This window comes from Tenrec ecaudatus, chromosome 3, assembly GCF_050624435.1.
Source record: "Tenrec ecaudatus isolate mTenEca1 chromosome 3, mTenEca1.hap1, whole genome shotgun sequence".
NCBI classification, from domain to species: domain Eukaryota; kingdom Metazoa; phylum Chordata; class Mammalia; order Afrosoricida; family Tenrecidae; genus Tenrec; species Tenrec ecaudatus.
Window position 1 is genome coordinate 115,119,393 of NC_134532.1, and position 7,372 is coordinate 115,126,764.

The window sequence follows — 7,372 nt, forward strand, 5'->3', positions numbered from 1 at the left end:
GCTGTTTGCTTGGGTTCTGTTTTGCTTTTCGTCTGCTAATAAGTCTTGGATTCATTACATCAGTTGAGCAATCTCCGACCCTATGTCGTACTGAGTTAGAACCATGAATGAAACCACTGTGAGCTGCTCCGATGGGCACTGGAGCTGACTGCACTCAAACACGAGCCCTTTCCTCCATGGTTACGTAAGCTGGCCAGATTTCTAACCTCCGCAGTTTCCTTTCCTCATTTTCCAGCTCAGGATGCCAATAAAATATATGCCCTGGGCTTCTGTGAGGATCAACACAGCGCCTGGCACCTATGTGGGTGCTCATTAATATTGCTGGATTAGGTAGGATGCTTGGGATGCCAATAAAAGATTTTTCCCCCCCTTTGGTGAGTTTAAACAACAATAAAATATATTCTGTAAAATAAGGAGACCAAAGCTTCAGTGGTTCCAGAGGTGGTTAATTTAGGGTTAATTCCTCAAGAACTCAGCCTCACCTTGACACCTTCCTACTTCCCCACTGAGTTTTATTTCCCTCTGGCACCCTCTGTGATTGGGAGTCCTTGGATGCTGTAACTGGTGAACCACTTGGTGGATAACTGAAATACTGGAGTGCAAGTCCACGCAGAGGCGCCTTGGAAGAAGGCGCTATGAAGCACAGTTGTACGCTGGCATACATGGGTTGTCAGAGACTCATTTGACTCACTAAGCACAAATGATTTGGTGTTTGGTTTATACTGGTTCTGAACACAAATCCAGCATTGACTTTACCAGAAAGCTAATAAAAAAATATAAGTACACAACTTCATTCACACTGTAAGACTAAGCTCAGACCAATGGCTGAACTATTTTTGAGTCTCAACCAAATGACCCTTCTATCTATCCGTGTATCTTTGACTCTAGTTTGCTCCTCCCAATGGCTCCACGGGACATTGATCTAGAGATCTGCTCCTAAACATCGGAGTCTATAAAATCTTGTGGGGAAGTTTTCTTCCAACATATTAGGTTGCTATGCATCACAATTAACTTGATGGCACCTAAGAACAATAGCCAAACCACCAAGAGCTGGAAAAGGAAACATGTCACGCCTGCCTCCTTGTTCCCTTTGCTTTTCCCTCTCTAGGACCTCACAGGTGGACTCAAACTGCTGGTCTTGTGGTTAGCAGCCCAGCTCGGCAGAAACCACCATGGGAGCTCCATGGAGGAAAGATGAACTTGCTGCTCCTGTACGAATGGACAGACTTGGACACCCACAGGGCCAGTTCTACTCCGCCCTACAGCGTGGCTGTGAGTCGGAACCTATACAAGTTGGGATTTTGGTTGGAGGATCCCAATTGGTGATGTTGCCCACACCCTACGCAAAGAAGAAAAGAGAAAATGTGGATGAGGATGAGGTTGTAAGGGACAGGAAGCCTCCCACGCTGCTGATGAAATTGTAAACCCCTATGGAAAACAGTATGGCACTGCCTCGATTGTTCGACACATAACTCCTTTATGATCCAACAGTCCCACTCCTTTGTCTATGAGGGTAAGTAAACTAATATTGCTACAAAGTCAAGGACACTTTTAGTAAACAAGAATATCAAGATGTGAAGCTATTCTTCTCATCATAGCCTCCGCTTGGTCCTATACACGTGTGAAGGCAGTGTTTCCGGCTCCTTAGCCCTCAGAGAACTCTGCCCCCTCTGATTCACACCGTGTCAAATGGCGGCTTGGACACCTTCAGGGGACTCAACTTGGGTTCATTTTCAAAGTTCCTCGAGTTTGGGGAGCAAAAGGAGTCTGGTTGCCCAATATCAGGGATCTAAGGTGGATGGGGAGGGTTTTCCAAGACTATTCTCATAAATTAACTTTTGCTGCCCTTGAAGAATGAGCAAGTGTTTGCTGTGATTGAAAACAATTCCTGAGCATGATGTTGCTAGTCTATTTCTCACCAATGCATTTTTCAACGTTCTTAAAACGTCTTCCTAAGAAGCTCTTGTGCTCTTCCTGTGTCCTTCGAGAAACCTCATTGACATCCCACTTTCAGAATCCCAGAGAGCTGGCACCATAATCTTTGGAGCTGATCTCTCTGCTCTGAATCTAAGTGGCCCGGCGGATTGTTAAGCGGCAGCTTTGGCCGCACCTTTTCTGGAAGGCACTCTTAAGCAGCTGTATTATTGAGAGAACTTGGCCGCAGCCATCCAACGGTTGCAGAGACACGTTGAAACATGCGGCGTTTGCATTAAGCATGTGCAGTTAGGAGCTGGAACCCTCGTAGCGATGCTTTTTAAATTATCCTCATAAACTGAAGGGTAGAAGTCTTCAGGGAAGGGCTACAGGGATGGAAACATCATTTTCAGAAGCATGTAGATGTAGGTGAAGATATACTGAGGGGAAAAATAGCTTCATGTTTTGATATTTTTGTTTAATAAAAGTTTCTATGATTTTGTAAGCAATAGTTCATACTTATACCATATAGCTGAACAGTGACATCATAGGAGCCCTGGTGGTATACTGGTTACTGGTTGGGCTGCAATATCTGCATGGTCAGTAGTTCAAACCCACCAGCAACTCTTGTGGGACAAGACAGGGCTTTCTCCATAGGCTTGTAAACAATTACAGTCTTGGAGACCTGCAGGAGGCTGTTATGAGTCAGCATTGACTCCGTGGAAAAGTGAGATTCTTAATGACATGTACCCCTGTGGATAGTGCAACATTATTTACAATAGCAGAAGGGAAGAAACAATTTAAGTGCCCATCACTGGATGAATGCATAACAAACAATGGGGAATATGAAAAACTATATAACTATCAAGAATAAAGGGGAGTTTGCAGCCAAATTTCTAAAAACATGGATGAATCTGTAGGACTTCATGCTGAGTTAAATAAGCCAATCATAAGACAAATGACATGTGGTTCCACTATTATTAAAAAGTCAAGACTAGATATACCCACAGAATGTGTTTCAGTGACTGGGAGAAGAGGCAGAGGGATTTACCTTTAGGTAGTAGACACTCATTACTTTCAGTGATGGGAAAGGCAATCTCAAATATATGTGAAGTCAGCATACCTTTACCAAGATCAAGAAAGACATGGAAACGAACAAGAAGAGGATAGACGCAGTGTAGACAGTCTTCTACTTTATCTGGCGGAGTGGAGAAGCTGTATTGCAAATGTCTAGATCATTTGATTTCTCACTAGTCTTTCTGGGGCATCAGGTCTGATTTTAGGGTCACAGACTTGTGCTCACAGACCAGAGTTAGGGCTGTCACCCTTTTCTCCAGAAATACCAGGGTGTGAGCTGGTTTGGACCCCTTGGCTAATATTTAACCTTCTAGTACAATCCATACACTGCCGTCAGAGGCCAGATGGATTGATCTGGAATGTAAAGGTTTATTTATTTACCAGCCCCCTGACCTGCTGGGTTATGTTACCAGTGGCGATAGTGTTGTCTTGCCTTGCGGGGAATGTGCACACTCGGAGGCCGAAGTTGAAGTCAGATCTTAAGATCATCCATGAGGGTGATTTTCCACAGCAGCAAAAAAGCTTTAAAGACAGAGTTAGTAGCAGGAGTCTGGGGTCTGGGAGCAGAAGCTACGGTAGAACAGGCTCGGCTCTCCTCAACTTTCAACCTCAGAGGGTTGTCTTTAGGCTCCCTGGTTTCCTCTTCTCAGGCACACTTGCCAAATCCCCCTTTTCAACGGCAGTCTCGTCTTCCCTGACCTTTTCCATCTCCTCAAAGAGCTCTTTCCTCTAAATTTGTTTAACACCTAACAGTCGATGTCATGCACATTCGCCTGTACCATGGGCCATTGTCCCTGTTACGATTTACATGTGTATTAGACTTGCCTCCCAAACAGATGTACTTTCTGAGGCAAGGGTTGCCCATACTTTTACCTCCACCCTTTGCCAGAGTGAAACACAGAGCCAGTGTTCAGCTGATTATTTGAACAGAGTAGTTCAAACAGGAGTGGCCCTTTCCTTCCTGGTTAAATTTCCAAGCAGCGTTTATTGATGTCCCAAGTTCCCAGTGAAATACTCTATCGAAGAGGGCAAGTCCAAGTGCTTTAGCGTCAACAATGCCACAGCATAACCGAATCTGCATTCTATCGCTCCTCAACCGTAGGGATAGATTTCTGTCTAATCTAAGTCTTTTTTGCCACAGTGTGCTTCTCAGATATAAGCCATTAGCACAGAAGTCTAAGCAAAGGCTAGCCACTACTCAAAAAACCCAAACTCACTGCCTTCAAGTCAGTGTCGACTCACAGTGACCTTTTAGCACAGGGTAAATCTTCCCCCTTGGAGTTTCCGAGACTGTAAATCTTCTGGAGTAGAAAGCTCCGTCTTCTCCCTATGAGTGACTAGTGGTCTTGAACTTCAAACATTATGGATTACAGCCCAGTTCATAACCACGATGCCACCAGGACACCTCGTTTGCCACTACATTAAATATTTATTGAGTAAATAAACAAAGATAAAACTTAAGAGAAAACATTTACTCCAGGGAAGAAGAAAACATTTCTGAAACCATTGTTTTCTTTCAACTTGGATCCTTACGATAACAGCCCCCAATTATTTTTGGTTGTCATCATGTCAGCCCCCCACTCATAGCGACTGACTTCCTCACACTCAATGGAATCTGGCCATCTTGGCCCATAGAGTTTTCATTCATTGAATTTGGGGCACTAGGTCACTAGGCCTATCTTCCTAGTCTATCTTAGTCTGGAAGCTCTGCTGAAACCTACTAAACCTCTCAGGAGCCAACACCCTCCCCTGACATGAGTAGAGGCCACACATTCTGCGCATTGGCCAGTGATCGAACCCCAGTCCCGTGTGCAAAAGGCAAGTGTTCTGCCATTGGACGACCACGGTCGCTATCCACAATCAAGGCTTTCCTATTTGTTAAATGAATGAATGCATGAAATGGTAAATTTGCATCATAGATTGTAACAGCAGAGATTGATGGCAGAAAAAAGCTAACATGTTCTATTTCACTAACCCTCTAAAATAACTATCTTATCTTACAGAGGACACCCTGAGCCTGTCCTCTGCAAGGTGACACCGATCTGTTTCAGTCTAAAAACCACAGCCCTTCTGGGGGAAAGCTATGAAAGTGATCCTGTTTGTTCCTGACGGGCCCCCCAAAGATGCAGTGTGCGGCTACAGGCCACGACCCCATCACAGTGCTAGATTCTATGCATTCGATTCCTATAGTTGTTTGGAAAATCCTAATAAATTCAGATTTCTCAAAGAATCATTTTTAGAAGGATAAAGCATTCATTAAATTAAAAAATCACTTTTAGCATTCTTTGACTGGTCCCAATAGTGTATGTTGTGAGACCCCCAACTAATTCCTTTCCAGGCCTTTACGGTGCAGCTGACAAACTCACTTGAATTACGCGCGTGTCTCTCCTGGTGGCATTAGAAGTGTAGAGGAGAAAGTGAGGGGAGGAGAGCCAACACTAACGGACACTAAAAGGAAGAAAATGTTCCAAAGTGGACTGTCATGATGAAGGCACAACCCGTCTTGATACAACTGAACGACTGATTTGTACGGTGCAATAAATATAGCTCAGTAAAACCCCTGAAAAGAAATCAATGAAGTGATGGGAGCCCTACAAATGCCTTCAGCTTTGTTCCAGCAGGTTAGTGTCGCAGGTCTCACTATGAAAACCATTTTGAGTGTAAAGGAGGCTTGTAGAAGTAGTGTTCACACATTGATGTATTGGGTTATGAATAATTAAATATTTTTATTGTTTCAAACGTGTATCCAAGTTGTTTATTCAAAACATTACTGAAAATACCTAGCATGGGCAGAGCATAACGGTAGCAGATGTGTGGACATCGCAGACGACCCAAATCCTATTTGATCCAGTGACTCAACTCTGTCTCCAAGAACCGGCATTCTCTCCATGTTCACAAGGCTCCAAGGACGTTCAGGCAGGTTCTCCCACCCCTTAGGGTGGCCAGTAGCCACCACCACTGCTAATGCTTCACATTGCATAGCCTACATGGGTCTCTAGTCCCACACTTCTCCACTCTTATGGACTGAAAATGCTTCCCTTTAAAAGTATATTTGTTTTCCTCTGTGTCATTCTCTGATGTGGAGCCATTAGCACAGAAATCTGGGCTGACTGTTGACACCATAAGAGTTTACTCAGTGTGTCAGTCTGGGTACTTTAGAGAAACAAATCCACAGAAACTCATGTATGAGAGAGAGTTTTATATAAAGGTTAAGTGCACATCAAGAAAACATCCCAACCCAGTGCTGCCCAAGCCACAAGTCCAACCCATATGTCCAACACCAATCCACAAACTCCTCCTATATCTCACAAAACAGACGCAATGATGCCGACTGTGGGAGGAAAGCCGAGTCAGTGAACGTGTAAGCATCTCAGCGTTGGCAGGGGTCTCCACACGGCTTCTCCAGCACCCTGGGCTGCATCAAGGTAGGTCCACATGGCTTCTCCTCAGGGATGTCTTATGGCATGGTGATAAGACCATGGTTATCGGCAGGGTGCATCCCTGGACGGTGTAGATATTTACCTGCTTTGGGCTGTTCAGCAAAAAGGTACAGACTTGACTCCACTCCGAGGTGACTCAGAAGAAGGACCTATAGTTCTACTATAAAAGCAACCCTAGGAGCAGATGAAGGGGCAGGAGGAGAGAGTGGAGCACAGCCTGGCCCACCAGGCCGTGATGATGATGTTCCTGAGTAGAGCAGCCAGTCCACAGAGAGAACAACATGGCTGGCCCCACTATGAGACATGATGCCCCTCAGTGACTAAGGGCGATACAGGGGACAGCACCGGAGACACAGTGTGGGAATTGCACCTGACCTGATCCCACCACACCGAGGCAAATCACTGGGGGAGTGCAGCGGAACAGCAAGGGAATGGAGTGGCAAGGTCCCCAGGGAATGCTGAAAGTGGACTTCGGGGCCAGGGCGTGGTGCCCCAACAGACTGGACTGGAAAACGCTCCTAAGGGCCAGCAAAGATCCCTGAACTAACTACAAGCTTTTCTCTTGTGAACTGTTTTATTCTGTTCTTTGTCAGTGGTTTGTTTTTGTTGTTTTGTTGTCTGGTTGTATACTGTTGCTTTGTTTTCCTCTGTCTAGTTTTCGTGCATGTTAGTGACTCCACAGGTCTGTCTGAATAGGACAGGCTGGATGAACTATCTGGAGGAAAAACAACGGGACCGACAGTTCCGGGGGGACTTGGGGTGGGGGGGGTAGGGGGGGTAAGGAAGTGGTGTTAACAAACCCAGGGACAAGGGAAAAACATGGGACCCCAAATGGTAGAGAAGTGGGAGTGGCAGGCCTGGTGGGAAATGTTCAAGGGTAAGGTTGCTTAGAGAAGAGGTATACTCTAGCCCAGGTGGTGATGAAGCATGGTAGTAGGGCA